Here is a 19061-nt window from a genome sequence, read left to right as displayed (position 1 = left end):
TAAATGTGACAAAATCATAAAATATAATGCACCTTACCTAATTTGTTTCAAGCCTGGAGGACAGGAGGAGCTCAAAAAAATATTAGCTACTGCATGCAACATTCTAGAAATGAGCATGTTTAGAATTATATCTCTGGGGTCACCTAACAGGAATACCTCCTGAGAAGTTATGGAATACATCCTCTGTCACCATTTTCCTTACACTAATTAGCTAGGGTACAAATGGAAATTATTTATTTTCATAATTTCAATTTTAGTAGTGTTGAGTGATTTACGTAATCCTGAAGCTAGGAGGTCCCAGAACTGTATTCCTTCCTCTGGCCAATTTGTATGTCTTCCATCAAAGGCAGTATTTGTTCATCACATCTTGTCTGAATAATGACTTCGGGCTGGGGCTAGGCAGAAAATGTCAATCCCTTTTCCTACCCTCAGTGCGAGGGCTTGAAATATGGACAGCAGAGAAATACATAGCACAACTCACAGATAAGGGCAGAAACAACAAGCCCACAGCTGGACAAGCCACTTTGGAAGAGATCCAGGGTGGGGTCTATTTCCAAATGGGGAAACAGCGACTCCAGTTAGACTGCAGAATCTGGCACCTTGGAGCCTCTATTTTCTGTCACGAGGGGAATATTAAACTCAGAATCTCAAAAGAAATGACAGAAAACAGTGAGTATAGTCAGTCATTTCTATGTGTGCTTGCCTCCCTCCTGTCGTGCCTCTGCTGCACCCTAAGAAAACAGTAGAGCAAAAGGATTGTCAAGGCTGTTCCAAGAGGAGGACATCTAGGGCTCTACAGAAGTATTCCTCAGATCATCTGATCTTAGGGGGCGACATGGAAACAAGCCCTGTGTTCCTGATAGGAAATAAAAGTACTCATATTTTTCTGCTAAAAGTTCGAAAAAATATCCTTTTGCCACACTCAGAGCCTTCACTCATTCTTTCTTTCCCTTATGTGAAATGCATACTTAAATTAATTTCATAAAATAGCCCACTCTTGTGCACATGATTTATTTAGTCATGCAAGTAATGTTCAGGGAGCATCTACTATGTGCCAAGGACTATGTGGCTCACTGCCGTAGCTTTAGTCCCTAAAGTGCCAGCCCCAAGTGACTCTTACCATCCAGCATTTTGCTAAATGATTTCCTCCGCTGCACCTTCATGTAGAATAACTTCTTTTTAAAATGGCCTTTTCTGAAGGCTTGTAAGTACCAAGCACCTAACATCATTAATTCATGAAATTCTTCCAACACTGCCACAGTAAGATGGAAACTATTATTATGCCCACTTCACAGATGAGGTATCGGGAGTTCAAAGAGAGGATAAGTAACTAACCCAAGGGTACAAAGCTGGTGTGCATCAAGGAAAAATTTTAAATTCAGGTCTAATTCCAAACTCATCCATTTTAATCCCCACGCCACGCTGCCTTCAAAACTTTTAAAACATAGTTTGCTATGAGAGACACAACCATTTTAATAGTCCGTTCTGCATTTTCCTTGTTTGGTTTACTGTTTCATTCTCTTCTTCTTCCACACAATCCTGGAACCTAGACAATGATAATTTTGAAACAATTGTATCAAGCCATGTGCCAGAGCACAGCAGGCTAAAAAACTGACAGCCATTTGTACACAAATAATTAAATATAGGCAATACACTCCATTTAGTACATTGTTCAAATTCTGGGCTTATATAAAAAGGGTTCAGGAACTTAACAGCTGCTTCCTTTTGTGGTCCCAATGATTTGCACCCAAACAGGCTTCAAAGGACCAATTTTCCAAATCAACTTCCTTATACTTACAGCTGGCCACTGATAGCCTTTGCCTGTTTTGCCAGTCCCTAACTGACTAGGGAAGAGAATTGCTGTGAATTCCGTCTCCCCAGTTGCTTCCTTTTGTTTTCCCCAAACATTGCATTTCTTGTTCTCCCTAAAACTTCCTAAGTCAAAGCCATAGTTCAGCGAATTGAGCATGAAGAAGAAATGAATGGTCTCAGGTAGTCACCCTAATTGCTATAAAGGGGGATACATTCCCAGCTTACAGGAGGCCCAAAAGCCTAGAACTGTGGCACCCAATGCCTGTGTAATGTGTCTGCAAGTGACCATCACAACTGCTGCCCTACCGGGTTAATATAAGCTTATTCTGCTTTGGGTCTTCAGATCCTTATTATTTTCCTTGATGGTTTCATTAATGAGTCCACTGAAAAAGAAGAATCTTGCATTTAACTCCAGAATGCCCCAGAAGTCCATGCTGCAATTATGGGGCACTGAGCCAGATTCTTCAATGGGAGGGGGAATATGTGTGCAAGAGGAGATGTTTGCCTCCCTTTCCTCCCACACCATATTCCAGCCCCTTATACAGAAGTCCTTCATCCCCAGCATCAGGTACAGAGCAGAGGCCCAGTATCTGCTGAATATTGCAGAAAGAAAAAAAGGGTGTAAAAGCAAAAGTCACATTTTCTTTTAAGAAGCATTAAGTAATAAGAAAAAAAACACTTGAGAAAATGCAAAAATGGAAATAAAGTGTTTGTAAACGGGGAGGGGAGGATTTGTTGAAGGGAGGGCAGGGACAAGGGGAAAAAATGAGAACCAAGACCCGTCATGTAAAGGTACAAGATTCCAATAATGAAAGTAACTGTACTGTATCCCTAAAATGTACCAATAAACTCAATTAAAAAAAAGGAAAAAAACACTTGAATTTCATACATGCATAGCACATACTACGTTTAAGAGCGAACCATGAGAAGACAGGGGCCTATGACTGTGCTAAGCCACATGGCCAGTGGTCTGTTCACACTGGATGGCAATGATTATCAGCCTCCTCATCATGAACTCAAAACAGTTTGAGATCAAGACTGCATAAGAGAAAGAAACAGAGAGAAGGAGATGAGCAGAAGAAAAGTACTAAGCTGGGATCAAATGAAGGAAACAGCAGCTGCAGCAACCATCAATGTTCTAACACTAGATTTAGTTGCAAAATCCCTCAAGGAAAATTCCAGAACTTCACAAACTCAATAATTTAATAAGGCCTACTAAGCAGCTGCATATTAAAATATTGCTATCCGGCTTATGCTTTTACTTAACTCTCTACACATTTTTGCTACGACAGTGCATGAACGAAAGTTGGGAGCTATTTCAAGGGTTCCTTTATGAATCTACATTCACTGTGACCCCCAGAAGCTCAGATCTAAGAAGACTTGGCAAAGTTCAACAGCTGCTCCATAGCCACACATTGCTGATTGCAATACAACCAAGCTGGCTTCCTTTTGTGTAATTATGTTACACATTAGCTTGGAATGTCATGTTTGACATTCTTGACCAAATTTATCTTTGGGGCTTTTTCTTGGTAGAAAAAGTATTAGTCAAGTAAACTTTTAAAATTGAAAAAAAAAATATATCTACACACACACATATAAATATGTACAGTTTTCTCTTTTATTCATTTAATAAACATTCTTGCATACTTACTAAGCACTATATAAGTTACTAGAAGTAAAAAGCAAAGCAAGACATATTCATGCTCTAAAATGACTTGACTATAATGATGAAGACCATGGAAAAATGATAGACATGTGACAAATACAAAGGGGACAATGGACTATGGACCATTACTAACTCTATGACATTGGAACTTTTAAAATGCATGCAATTTTGTCTCCTATTGCAGGTGGGGAAGCACATTATGCTAAAATCATGTGGGCATGTTTTCAGAAATAAGCAAATCTGCAAAGAACAATATATACACATCATAGATTGGCCAAGTAGAGGAAATGTATCAGGAAAAAGATTTTTTAACTTACATTCACATAAAAAAAAAGCACGTTGGCTGAGATTCCACAGATGTCTTAATAAAATGAAGCGTGCAAGCAAGCACTTAGTTTGGCAGCACTGACCAGGTGCCTTGTCAAGCCTTCGTCTATACACCCTAAACTAAGAATTGGACAACCACACACTTCAAAACTGCTACCAAACTCCATAGTTTTCATATCCTCACTCTTGGTTCAGAAATTTCATGCTTCTGATAAAATTCAATTCTTCAAGGCACACTACATGTCTCAAGCTTGATGGGGGACATCAAATTTTACTGGTCACCAGCTTAGCCTTTGCACACAAGATGTTCATTATATTAAGTGTACCTATTATGCCCTGTTTTGCTAAAGAAAGTTCTTCTCACAACATGTTCACCTCATTTTTCTCAAAGAGTTCCAGTTGTCTTTTAAATTGGGATATCCCCCCAAAAAAAATAAATTGGGATATTCCCCATGATCCAAAATGAAATTATCACATGTAAAGAATTATTCCCATATATTTACTAAAGTGCTAAGAGTGCACTCTTACAATGGGCATAATTTAATACAAGAAATATTTACAAGGAACATACTTGACTAAGAAAAAGCTCAATGTATAGTCATGTAGACTTAAAATGTATACTGTAGTCTCTTAAAGGCATCAAAAGGTGGTTTGGGTATTTTTGTAGCAGCAGCCCACTTGGTGAAGAACAGCATAGGTCTGACAGCCTGAGTGGCAGATTTACTCAAAGCAACTTTCTCCCTGTGGTTGTGAGCAACTATATAGCTTTAGAAGGGCCACCACTACTCAAGGGCCTGATTACTAGACTCATTCTAACTGGTCCTAGAACTGAGCTCCAGTTAAATTAATTATTAAGACAGAACCTCATCTAAAATTATTCATCCTACTTCTTGAGGTTCTCCATATCCTTACAACTTCAATCCTGCTTCAGAAGGGTGTCAGCCTTTCAAGTAACATTCTGATAATCAAATGACCTCTACTGCCAGCACAACAAAAACAGTAGGTAGTTGGAGGATTCTAGAGATTAGAGTTCTGTTAAGCAAATTCATATGAAGTACTTATTAGGTGGTCAACACAGTGTAATTACTGTGGAGTCTCAAAATATAAGAAACATCTTTGACCTAAAAATCGATGGCACATGAAATGATGAGAGGAATTATAGGGCAGGGTATGGTTAAGAATTCAAACAAGTGCTATAGGGTACGATAAGTAATAATGATAATCTCTCATAATAACACCCTGCTATTTAAAAACAAAAACTAGAACTGGTGAATGCTTAAACAGATGAAGTGCACTCACAGGCAATACCTCTTCTGATTCTCACAAGCAAATTGTAAGGTAGTAAGAGAGACGTCGTATTAATATCTTAGATGAAAAAATGATGATCCAAAGAGGCTGAAGGGCTTAGCCTAGGCATCCTGCAGATAAGCGGCAAAATTCAAGAACAGTAGTCCTGAATTTGCCTCCTGCTCCATAATCTGGCTGCCACCCCATGCTGCCTGTTTGTTCCTTACCATGATGAGAAGAGAGAAATACAGCATGGCTTGAAGTATGAGCTGTAAAATATACTGGGGAGCAATGTGTGGTCATTCTGGAGAAAGGCAAGACAGGCAAAGCAGCACTACTCACAATAGCCAGATCAATTGGAGAAAGAATGTGAAATATTAGTCAGTCATGAAAAATGAAATCCTATCATTTATGGCAGTATGGATGAGCCTGAAAGTCACTGTTACATGAAATAAGTCAGACAGGAAAAGACAAATAGCGCATAGTTTCACAAGCTAAAAAACAAGTTGATCTTTAATGAAGAGTAAGGAAAAGTTGGTCAATAGCTGCTAAGTTATGTTAGATAAAACAAGTAACCCTCTACTGAGCAGTATGTGGTTATCAATATATGGTAACGATAAGGTAATACATTTCAAAGCAATTGGAAGACAGGATTTTGAATGGTTTCATCACAAATAAATGGAATCAATGTTTGAGGACACATATGCTTACCCCGATTTGAACATCAGGCAACGTATGTATCAAAATGTTACATGGTACCATATAAATATGTATAGTGTTATGTCAATTTTTTAATTTGGTAAAAAAATTATCTCACAGAAGTCGAGAATAGAATAAAAGGTAAAAGAGTGGTTAGCAGAAGCTGTACACGGTAGTTGATGGGGGGGTAGAAGAAAGATGGTTAATGAGAACAGGAGTGGAGCAGGTAGGAAGAATAACTTCAAATGCTGTAAGGTGCATACTGGAGTAACCATGGCTGACAACGATCAATTGTGTGTTTCAAGTTTGCTCACAGTGAGGATTTTGAATGTTCCCAACACAAAGAAATAATAAATGTTTGAGGTGATGTATAGCCAATTATCCTGATCTTGCATTACACATTTTTATACACACACTGAAATGTCACACAGTACCCATAAATATGTATAGTCACTATACATTAAAAAAATATATATGCAGCAATATGAGATGGCAAAGAGCATGATCACAGGCTTGTAATCAGAGAGTGGGGCTTTAGTTGAGCTGCCTATCAAAGGAGGTGGAAGGTAGGGATTGGGAAAGAAGTGAAAATTATCACGGAGGATTCAGAAAGCCAGAAGTTAAGTTTTTGGTCTTTCAAGCAACAAGACTCTTTTGCAAAGGAGACTGTCATGATAAATACACATAGCAAGGGCGTGGGAGCTAAGAGGTGAGGGCAAGGACTCTGGGCTCCGGAGTCCAGAGAGCACCGAGGAGGAGCTGATGCAGCTCTGGGAGGTTAAGTAAGTGCACTACTGGAACCTCCAATCCAGAAGCATTTGCTCATCAACTTTCTAGAACAACAAAGCTAAAAGTCTCTGATGATTATAAGGAATAGGGCTTATAAAAGAGAAGGATGATTGATGTTTACAGTCTTAAGGTGGATTAAGCCATTTTAGGTTGGCTAGAACTTGTAAGAAACTCTGCCTCCAAGATTCAAGACTGACAAAGGTAAAACTACCTGCATTTTCAGGCCTTCGCTGGATGTGATCTCCTTTGCACCTGGCCACCCTGATGGCAGGCTGGAATGCAGGTAGCTCCACAGGTCTGCTGGAGATGGAGACTGGAGCATGGTAGGGGGATTCTGGGCCCTTTCTCTCTACTCAGATGAGAATGAAAATTTCTTCTTTCTGGTATATTTTTCTTGGGTAAGGGGCTCCGGAGTATATTAATACACCTGAAAAGCTATTGACCACTAGATCAGTAAGCTTAAACAGATGAAAAAGCAGGACCAGAGAAATTCAGGGCCTAGTCCCAGGTAAATGAGGCAAGTTGAGGTGTCTTTGCAGATACAGTAAACTGGTCAGCTGAGAGCTCTGAAAGCAATAATCACGTCATGAACTTGAAGTCCCAGGACCAAGACTTCCTGTAGGCCCCGTACTATGCCTAAGGTACAGTCAGTCCCCAGTTACCCTGCTAGGCCAGCACAGTGGCCTGGCCCAAGAATGGGGAAACTGCTCCTGCACACACTTAGCAGGCAGGCCTCAGAGCACATGAAGCGGTCTAACCAAGAGCCCATCCTAGAGCTAAGCCTCCTGCCTGCCTCCTCCTGTCTAGCATGCTTGAGTAAGAAAGGGTCTGCTTAACACCTTCTTGAACTATTTATGTTTCAACATTTGCCTGCCCCCCACCCCAACTTAATCTCCTTTGGACACTAACACTAAAGCTAAAATAAAACCACAAAACAGCATCACGAAAACTACCTTAACAACAGGGCTGTGTAGGGATGTCGGGGTGAGACAATAAGTGAGCCGGCGTGGAATGCTCAGTTACCAAAGAATTATGACCCAGAAGCAGGGAATCATTAAATCTGGCTGGCTTTACTTGTGTAACAGCATATAACGTTGTACCAGCTCCCGCACTGCCCCTCTGATTCAGGAAGTTTAGGAAGAAAACACAGCACAGCCCCTAGTAAATCTGTCTTTTTGTATTCCAGTCATAAAAATGTGTTTCCCTCACTTTTGCACACAGAGCCTACCATCACCTTAACTGTTCATCAAAACAGACACAGTGTCTGTGGAAGCCAGAGCATTTCTCTTCTTTGACAGAAAATACTGATTAAACCTTCTGGAGAAAAGTTAGGCAAACCAGAACCCACCTTCTTGCCAGCTTCAGAGAAACAGACTCTCCAAACCTGGCATTTTCTTTCCCCTTCTCATTGGCAAGAATAATAAATAAAATGATAGGGTTTTGTAGAAAGGTCCCACTGAAGATGTAGCTATTTGCTTTGACTTTGGTTGAAAGAGTTCCTACTGGATTTTGCAAATTGTCTAATCTAACTAAAAGAATAGCTAAACAAATAATGCTTCATAATTTAGAAAAACTAGAGAAAATACAGATAGCATACAAACCAACAGTGCCAGGTAAGCTTCTCCCTAGAGGAATGGCAGGATCACCCTTTGGAAAGGAAGATGTGGAGGGGACTGTAGCTTTGCTTGTAACGACATTAGTGGCCAGAGACTTTAAGTTATGAATTAGCAGCTTTCTGTAAAATGATGAACTCCTAGATATTCAGAATGCTTAGTTTAAAAAATAACAAATCAAAATGACCTCTTGGATACTGACCTAGACTGCTGAGAAAAATACATACCAGTTAGAAATCTGGGGAAAAAATTACATCAGTGGCACATATGCTGATCTGAGCAATACAGCCTGTCTTTTTAATCGCCCCTGTTAGAAATATAAAATCTCTCTAATAAATCACACAGCTCTCTATACTTCGTAATTCACCAACATGAAACATCCAGATTTTGTAACAGTTATCGGCACTGCCAGCTAGCTGCTAAGAGTTATTGAGATGAACAGACTTGGTTTGAGAGGGAAAATATTTTGTGTTGCTTCTAAAAGTCAACTGCTTAACTCCAGAACTTTCTAATTTCCACCAGCGATTCATAATTATGCTATGAGGATATGAAGTCCTAGATCCCCAGGCTGGTACCCCTTTCTGATTCTTCCTGAATGGCTGGAAGGACAGGCCTCCCAGCCTGCACTTGTCTCCTACCTGCATGGTCAGAGACTCACATCTCATGCACAGCCAGAACTTTCCTTACTTCCAAACTTGAAAAGCCACTAACTAGCTAGTGAGGAAACAATACAAAACCATCTGACCACTATAGTAGACAAGAACAAAACTGATACGCTTAATTCTCAAGATCTGCCTTTCATCCCACTGGGGAAAGCAGAAAGTACGCTTCATGCAGCATGGCCTTGCCTTTGATGGGTTTATTGACAAGACCTACTGGCTGGAATAAGTATAGGGACGCATCATGGTTGAGAAAGAAAAGAATATATACCACCAACAGGTTTCCAGGAGCTCATAAAACAGTCATCAGGCTGCTATAAACATGGGTGTGCATATATCATTCTGATATGATTCTTTTAGTTCTTTTGGAAAGATACCCAGCAGAGGGATGACTGAGTCAAATAGAACCTCTAGTCCCAGCTCTTTGAGGTATCTCCATATCGATTTCCATAGTGGTTACACCAGTCTGCACTCCCACCAACAATGGAGAAGGGTTCCTTTCTCCCCACAACCCCGCCAACATTTGTTATTGGTTGATTTCTTTGTGGGGTGAGGTGGAATCTCAGTGTTGTTTTCATCTGCATCTCTCAAATGACCAGTGATGTAATAGCTAAAACTTGGAAACAGCCCATTTGCCCATCAGTTGGAGATTGGATAAAGAAGATGTGGTTTTTCTATAAAGTGGAATACTACACAGCCATAAAGAATGAGAAATTAGACTCATTCATAGGAAAATGGATACATATTGAGGATATACTCCTAAGTGAAATAAATAAGTCACACATATAAATACCGAATAGTTTCTCTGATGTGAATAAGCTGTAACAGTACATAAGATCCTAATGAGATAACTGACTTTGTGAAATGGGAAGAAAAGGGCTAAAAGTGAAGAGAAGGTGGGAAGAATAGGGGAAAGGTAAAAAGGAAAAAGAAAAAAAATATGAGAAAATGAAATAATGGAAATAAAGTGTTTGTAAATGGGAAGGGGAGGAGGGAGTGAAAGGAGGGCAGGGACAAGGGGAAAAAAGGAGAACCAAGACCACCTATTATATAGAGGTACAGGATCCCAAAGATGAATGTAACTGTACTGTGTACCTAAAATGTACCAATAAACTCAATAAAAGAAAAAAAACAGTCATCAGGCTTAGAAGATCACACTGACAATGAGTTAGGATAGTATAAAAGGTATTAAAGGCATTTCTTAAATTTAATAAAAACTAAAAATTCCAAAGCAAGGTGAGTTAGCTGCCAATGTACGGAATTACTGGAGAAGCAAGATCTTGAACGTGGCCCTACTTGCTTTGTAAAAGGGGCTACACTGCAGAGCCTCGGTCACTTTTTTTGTTTCTTAGGACTGAGCGGATGGACATTTAAGTAGATATTCAGTCTCATGAAGAGAGAGGGAGGAGTAAAGTGACAGAAAATTTGTTCTCAGTTAATTCTGCTCTGACCTAGAAATCACAGTGGGGACAAGTTGTTGTCTTTATAATATCTTAGATTTTCAAAAGACCAAAAAATAAAAATTAAAGCTTTGACATTACTGGATGGCAATAGAAGAAAGAACAATGAACCGTTGTATGATGCAATTAGAAGGCTGTGCTGAAGCATAACTGCTTTTCAGCCTTAGTACTAAATCTCCAGCGTAATGGAAGACAAGAAGAACCCTTAAGCATCCTGGATTTAATTGGAACACCTTGCTCAGATCCTGAATCTAGGATCTGATTATCACTTAGGAACTGTTAGTAACTGCTTACGCTCAGCAAATGCTCAACTTCTTAGTCTCGGTTTCCTTATCTATCTATAGATCAGGACAACAATGGTTAAATTTCAGAGATTTAGTTAGAAGTAAATGAAAAGAAACAATGAGAATCCAGTGAATAAAAATGTGTTTCACAGTGCCTGTCCTATAATAAGTGCTCAATAAATGTTAGTTCCCTTTTAGTTTTTTTCACTTTCAAAGTGTAAGAAAAGCAACTCTAGCAGTGGGGAAACAATTCTAGGCTGTATACGAAGATGACACAGTCCGAGGTTTCTTGTTATTCAAGTGGCAGATTTAACTGAGCCACCATCAGTGCTATGAAAGGCTCTGCACAGCCACCTGCTGGAGCTGCTTATTGCAGGGAATGTATAATGAGGTGCCTGGCAGGCATGAGATTTGCTCACAGAGCATGAGCCATACCTGCCCATCCCTTGCAGATACCATAGCAAAGTACCCTGCTGTTGACTCCCAAAATATCTGCCCTCTAAGCCAAAAAGCAAGGTGTGAATTGTTTCACTACTCCAAGTAATTTACATCCATTTTGTTAAAAAAAAAGCAACATTCCTGGCTCCAAAGAAACAAAGTGAATGGGGAAAAAGAGACAGGAGGAAATGGCCAGATGGAAGATGAGCCAAGGTAACCAAATATAATGAACATCTTTCTTTACTGCCAGACAGTAAAAACAGAATCCTAGTCAGCTTCATGAGTTAATACCAACTGGCTATGTATTTGGTAGAAACAGAGACAGCCAACAATGAAAAAAACAGAAGTATTTCCCCATGTATTCGGAAATGCATTGGAAGAAAAATGACAATGGGATGTTCCCGGTTTATTCTCTCTGTGTGATGTTGATCAAATTTACTCAGCTCGTGCTTTGGAGGTCACTTCTCCAAACACCAATCCTGCCCATTCCACCTACAATCCGCAACAGCAGGCTGTACATTCAGCTCCTCAGCTCTCCAGTTGTAATAACTGAAACACTGGTTTTATGCTGTACAAACTGCAAAGGCAGCTGAACTGATCCACCTGAAATCTTCACATATAATTCAACTAAGAATAAAAGCAGATGAGACATTTCGAAGGATGGTTAGATGATGTGGGGCACTGGGCTGGTGTGTGCTTGGAGGAAGGTTATCTTTCAAGTAGAGTTCTTGCTGATTTAAAGCATAAGTGCTATTCCAATTTTTAAAGTTTTTCAGATATACATTCTCTATGGCTGCTTGTGAGTTAGTTCTTTGAGAGTCATTACCCCAATTCTCTCTATAAAACCCACCAGGTGGTTGTCATACCAGGATGTAGGAGGCCACCAGACAGATCCTGTGAACCGCCTATAGAGCCCTGCTTAGTCTGACTCCTCGCTAAATGAAAAGATCAGGCATAGTTTGGAAGGCTGAGAGTCAAACAGTTGAGGGAAGAGCAAGAAAGTCAGAGGTAGCATCCTGAAATGCACACCAAGGGTCTGGGGGTTACAGGGCTGCACTGCCCAGCATGCCAGGGCTAGAATCCAGGCAGCTGACCAATGGAGATTTTATTCCTTTCTTTGAATGCCTTTCCACCTTTTCAAAAACAAATGGTTGTGCTGGGGATTTAACTCAGTGGTTCCACTGCCTGCCTCACAAACACAAGGTCCCGAGTTCCATCCTTGGTACCAAACCAAACCAAACCAAACAAATGGTCAACTCCTTATTTTTGTAAGGCCCAGATCCAATATCATTTCTCTTGTCCCTGAGCTCACACAGGCAGTTGTCCAGACCAGATATTTTGTAAGTGTTGTACTTACAATATTATGTTTGTAAAACTCAGTCTTTATTATACAAGCAACACGAACACACATTTGTATATATTATCAAGAGTATTATAATTATATATCTTTTCCCTTCTCTTAACTATAAATTTTCTGAAAGCAAGAATCAGGTGTCCTGTGTTAAGTTCTAAAGTAGACACTGAAGATTCACAAATTAACATCTTTTTGAATTAATAAATGAAAACTAATAAGCAGTTGGTTTGTGAACAAGTAGAAAAGAAAGATTAAGTAAGTATAGGATGGGATAACTAAGGTAATAAATCATCTTTCCATTGTAACATGGCTCTGGGCTATTAAATCAGTGGCATTCCATATACGACCTGGATTTTAGTAAAAGCAATACACAAAATTTTTATCCTTGGGAAATGATGGCAAATTATGAACTGCCAAATAATGTTTCTAACAGGCAAGCCTCAAAGCCTCAATATTAAATGTTCTAACAGTATGTTGTAAAACTTTGTCTTTATTCATTGTTTAGTATTTTTATCAACTATTTGAATAAAGATAAGAAGATTTCTTATAAAATATAAAGATGACAAAAAGCTGGGAAAGGGAGTTACTATATTTCCTAACAAAATAAGATCTAAAAAAAAATGATAAAAGCGTCAAGCTGAAGTCAATACCAGGTAAAGTCTAAAGCTTAAAAAATGTTTATTTTTTGCTCAAATAATAAACACACAGGCACAGAATGACTAAGATCTTGTAAGATAGTTTATATGAGTCTTATAAGTAATTTTAAAACACCATTTTTAATATAGTGATAGGGTTGCTAAAGAAACTAATGTACAAATGAGACTCATCTTTCGATTACAACATCTAGATCAAGCAAAATTATTCTTCACATGTGTATTAGTCAGGGTTCTCTAGAAAAACAAATGTGTGTGTGTGTGTGTGTGTGTGTGTGTGTTTGTGTGTGTGTGTGTGAGTGAGAGAGAGAGAGAGAGATTTGTTATAAGATGTGGCTCATGTAGTTATGGAAGCCAAAAAGTCCCATGATTTATCATTATCATCTACAAACTTGAGACACAGGAAACTAGTTGTGTAGTTCAAAGACCTGAGAGTCCGTGAGACAATGTTATAAAGCTCAGCCCAAGCATGAAGGCCTAAGAAGACACCTCGGTCAAAGAGAGAAAGAGAGAACCCAGCTCTCCTATCCTTTCTGGTTCTGTTCTGGCCCAGAGTAGACTGGATGATATTCACTTTGGGAAGGGCCATACACCAGCTCACAAACACACCTGTAAATGATGTCTTACCAGCTAACTGGGAATCCCACGCCATCACTCTGAGTCTGATTACCTTTGCAATGTTCATCCACATCTAATTAGGAAGAACCAGATATCCAGATTGTACCACTAAACTAGACACAATTCCACGCTCTCTAAACTCAGCCTTGAAACTGCCTATTGGAAAAGATCTGCCCTTACAGATCCACAAATGTGGTCCAGTAGTTTTTGTGGCTCCTGATGATTGGTCTGAGGGAGGATCCTGCAGGTAAAAAAAGACATATGGAAAATGAAGCAGGAATGAGAAAAATCACAAAAGGTTAAAATAATGAGGCTAGGAGCCATAAAACAGGGAGCTTAGGTTGAAAGCATTATGATTCAGAATAGAAAGGAGCAATTATAACACAGTCTCTCACACAGATCACTATCTTTTGTTGTAGACCCCCCCAAAAGAAACCAAAAGCAAATTCCAGTAGTGTTTTCTGCTTAAACCAGTTATTTCTTCAGCACCAATAGCTTCAAAACTAAGAAAATACTTTACTTATATCTCTAAGAAGTGAAGAATAGCATTGAAAAAACATTTTTCTTATTCAAAACATTTTCCTGCCATCTATGTGTCATTGCAAACATGTGGCCTTTCTTGCTTCCTTTTAATTTTTTCCCATATTCCCAGCCCACCCTTCTTACCTCCCTACACACAAAACAACAAAAGCAAAACTTGGCTGGTGATATAGTACCAAAGAGAAAAACCAAATATTAGCCTTTAAAAAAAAAGCACCCACATAAGGAATGAGACAGAATTCCTACCTGTGAGTTATAAAAACTGAAAGGTAAGGAAAATTTTATAGACTCAGAAAGTGATGAAATGAAGAGAAAGACATCAAGTCTGCCCAAAAGGTGGTAAAATATTTTATTTGTTCCTTGGTTGTGAAAAAGAAAATAAATCATTAAAATGACTGTCAGAATGCCTCAAGGATAAGGGCATCGAATAGGATGTGGCTATAAATGTTGTAGAGAGTAATAAAAGAGTTGGTTTTGTTTCCTTAGCATTTGTCTGGGCTGAGCCTTCCTATTTCAACACAGGAATCATGGTCAGCAGTAAAAGTCAACCTGCCCCAGGGCACACATTACTGCCTTCCATGCAAGAATCTCAGGGCAGCTGCCTGACCGGAACCAGGTTTCCATCTAACTCTGACGCCTTGGGATGGGCCGTCAAACTGCCCACACCTCTGGGCCACCATTTGTTTTATTACCACAGCTACTAATTATTTCACCTGCTTAATACAACGGTTACTTTTCTTAATCCTAGGAATTGAAGATGAAGAAAACAAGATTCCTGTCCCCCAAAGCTCAGTCTACAGTCAAAAGGGCCTTGGATTAATCTGTTTAATGATGTACTTCAAGTACCTGGAGATAGAGAAGGGTGACAGAGTAGTTGTTATAATAGTGACTGTTGATTTTATTTAAACCCAGGAAGGATTAGCTAAGAATTTGCAGAAGAGGTAGGATTTTCTACTATCCCACAAACTTGATCCAGCATTCTGCTTTGAATATTTCCCTTTTATTTTCTACATGTCAAGCTAGCCTGCAAACACAGCATGGTTCAACTCTTTCTCAAAATACATCTCCTTCTCAAACCTGATTTTCCCTAATCTGTAATATAAATATTAAGAATTTCAAAATTAACTGAACTCTGAAATGAACTGAACACACATGCCAATCAATATTGACTATCCAGAGATCTAAAATTGATCTGGGACAACTGAGTGTCCTATTTGTTACACAAATCATAGGAAAAGAAGGACCTAAGGATAGTACAAAGACCACTGACATGACAGGAGACAGGTGGTATTTATAAGATGGAAATGATTCCAGTTGCCTCTCACTAGCACTCCGCTTCGAAGACACATGTCAAACGTGAAGGCCCTCTCTGTCACAGGCACAGAGCTTTAGGGGAGCTTTACCATGATCCCTACTGACTGCTCAGTGCTCAATGTGCAGCATACTAAGAAAGCACAAGCCAGGTGTACCCCCAAATCACCATCCGTTAATGGCTGTGTGCCTGTCCTTGAGGTCAACAGCACATAGGCCAGAGTCTGGTCCCTCGTCAGACTTTGTTCACGGGTCATTACAATAGCCATCTGTGATGATACTAGCTGATATCATTCCTCAAGTTGGAGGCCTTGGAATATCTCCCCACAGCAGCCCCTGGCTCTGCAACTGGGGCACATTCGTGTAGCTCATATTATTACAGGAACTTTGGCCCCAAACTCCTGTTGCCTGCAGACTTATTCAGTGAAGATGAATATGTGCTGGCCCGGATGACTCAGGAGACGGTAATGATGGGATGAGTAATGTTCTCTTGAAGTTGCTAGTTAGGATAAGAGCACTTGTTCACTGACTGACTGGGCAGGTTTCTCAGGCCAGCCAAGAACAGAACAAATACATCAATGTCACTTTCCTTCCTAACATCTTAAAACCCCGTATTCAAGACTGATTTTCAGCTCCCAGTTGAAGAAAAGCTATCCACAGAGCTACCCGTTCAGACAGAGACAGACTGAGAGTGGGAATGGCAGGGAAGATGTTTGTAACTTTCTGGAGAGAAATCCTGTAGGAATGCTGTTCTGGGTCACTGTTTTAGTTATTTCAAGAATCCTTTCTATAAGATGGTGTCTGACTGAAGTAGGATAAACAAACATGCTGACCGAGGGAAATAAAACCCTTAAATATGCAGTTCAGTTTAAAAACTTAGTAATGTAAACCTTATCTCTTTCAGAGTCATAACCAAACTCAACGGTAAGTCAAAGGCCTGCTTCCTAATTTATAAGCATTTCCCCACTATTTTCTGTGTGGCATTATTCTAACTTCTTATTAGAAATTATTCATAGAATTAGAAATTAACCTCTGGCTAGAGATATGTTAGAATATTGTTTATAGATAAACTGCTCCTGAAAATACACTGATTTAGTAGACAGCAAGGACCTGTCTTCATCAATGATGGCAAACCTGCAGCACAGTGTCACAGCAGGCATGCAGAGCCCTCTCTGTTGGCGTGCAAGCCAAGTCTTCCCAGCAATCAAGCATTAGATGACATTTGTTTTTCTAATCTAAAACCGCAGCATTCAAGTTTAATTGCAGTGTTGGCACCTTGTGATAAATAAGTGAGTTTTGGGTTGCACTTTGGGCTCTCGGTCTCCAAAAGGTTCACCATTCCTGGTCTACATAATTGGCTCACATTAGAGTTGTGTTGAATAATACCTAAACCGGTTCACACCATTTGTGATTTTGGCAATAATCCATTGGGGTATATTGCTAAGACTCCAAAGCAAAGTAAGAAAAAAAACTACACACCTGTTCAAAGCATACCTGAAGTTTAGTACAAAAAAGCAGTGAGGCCCGGGGATTTGGGCTGGAGGTCACCTTACCACTGAAATATATTCATTCTTCATTTGTCTGGTGGTGCTGCACCAGGCAGTTGCACAGATTTCTACCAGGATAACAACCTTCACCCCTTTTATACTGGCGAGGAACCACATTTGGAGAAAGAGGCACAGGAGAGGCAGAGCTAATAACTAAACAGAACTCAATGTTCCAAAGTTAGACATGGAGAGCAATCACAATGCAAACAGCAAATCATGCTCAGGCTTGCTGTGGGTAGATACAGAGGAAGTTTTCATCTCTATTCTAGAAGGCGTTCTGAGGGTAAAATGTCAAGAGCAGCTTAAAGTCAATTTTGGAATGCTGTGCTTTGGTAGGATTGTTGATAAGAGCTACTAATGAAAGAGCCACTGAGGAGGATAAGAACGTGGCTGAAGTGGCTGAGTCTGTGGGGTGGACCCTGATGGACAGATGATGTGCAGACGTCTATGTCCACATTCTAAACACTCAAGCCCTTCCCCAGCTTCATCTTCCTTGCCAAGAGCCAGCCTTGAGAAAAATTTATTTCTCTCCCTTTCTATTATTAAGCAATCATCTTCATTGTAAGGAAAAAAAGGAGGGCCTTCCACAAACTTTCAAGTATTGTCTTCCTACAGTACTGGTCATAAAACCAACAAAAAAGGAGAATAATTAAATACAGAAATCCCAAAGTGAGTCACACTGCAGAGAAATCAAGGAAATACTACGTCTGCAGTAGCCTCTCTGGAGACAAGGTGAGTGATCCCTTCCATTCAGGAGACACAAGGATTTTCTCACTCATGTGCAGATGCTGTGGTGAAACACAATGTTCTAAACCCACTAAGTCCTGCTTGCCTGGTGCCTGCTGTCCCAGAAGGCCCAGTTTATCTCGCCTACCCCAGCCTATGCACATATGCGCACTCACATCCTTCCCCCAGGCGCCTTTCTTTACATAGTTCACATTGCTAAACAGAAAACTAGTCCCCCAGAATAGCCAATGTTAGCACAAGCCAAACACAAGCACATGCTAATCAACCAAACCCAAGGAAAAGCAAAGCCATAAGCTTTGATGGTCCTGGGTGACCAAAGAGAAGGTAGCTAAGGGCGCTCAGGTCTATTTCCCAGATATATCACAGGAAACAATTAAGTTTATGGTGGGGAAAGAACAGCCCCAAAGGCTCTGAAAGAGAAGGCACCTCCTACCTGTGGTCTGTCCTGAGTCATTCTGTCTAAGGCAGTCTGGGTTATACAGCTGCAACAGCCAACTGTAAAGCACTAGTTGAAAATGAGAACAGCCTAATCTCTGTTGTAGAGACCTGCCTGTCAGGCTTCAATTTCTATACTAGGGTACACACTCTTCCAGTGGGTTTGAAAAAGCAGAAAAGGAAGTGATCATCCATAAGGAACAAATATTTAATGCAGATGAAGACTAAACTCTTCCAAATTAGCTGAAGGTATGAGGTAAATATCCCAAGTGTTTGGTATTCAACTATCAGGAAAGCTGTCCTTTTAGAAGTCCCTGGATGGAGAGTGAGAGATGATGGGAGGATGGGGAAGACAACAGTGTGTCTCCCCCTGGTCCCCACCCCACCCATATTCTTTCATCTCTGGTGGGCTGTGTATGTCCAGTTGACCTTCCAGTCAGATTCTAGCTCAAGTGAATATAAGGATGAACATACAAGTTCTGAGGTAGGAAAATAGTGTAGAAAACCTCTCCAGCAACAAGGTAGCTCTCACTCATGGTAACTGAGTAGATATAACAGGAAGAGAACATCATTAGTGTGTCATCCAGAGACACACTAAGTAGGATTTGAGAGAGAGAGAAGATTGTAGATAGGGCTAGGGCTAGTGACTTCCCTTGAGCCTTAGAGTGGTAGTCTCTTCCCCACCCTATTGTTAAATACAAAGAAATGTAATCCAGGGCCGGGGATTTAGCTCAGCGGTTCGGTGGCCTGCCTTGCAAGCGCAAGGAGCAGAGTTCAATCCCTGGTACCAAAAAAAAAAAAAAAAAAAAAAAAAAAATGAAA

The 19061-nt window shown here is 40.0% G+C and overlaps 1 protein-coding gene across 6 annotated transcripts in view; it reads right to left on the bottom strand.

Annotated features, from left to right (window-relative positions):
- The window catches only part of Lypd6b (LY6/PLAUR domain containing 6B), a 174364-nt gene that overhangs the window by 37454 nt on the left and 117849 nt on the right, over window positions 1-19061 (bottom strand). The window lies entirely within an intron of this gene.

The sequence above is a fragment of the Fukomys damarensis genome, unplaced genomic scaffold, assembly GCF_012274545.1.
Source record: "Fukomys damarensis isolate Sample0158 unplaced genomic scaffold, DMR_v1.0_HiC HiC_scaffold_29, whole genome shotgun sequence".
In the NCBI taxonomy this organism is placed as follows: domain Eukaryota; kingdom Metazoa; phylum Chordata; class Mammalia; order Rodentia; family Bathyergidae; genus Fukomys; species Fukomys damarensis.
The sequence above is the reverse complement of the archived record's forward strand: the minus strand, read 5'-3'. Positions and strand labels throughout refer to the sequence as shown.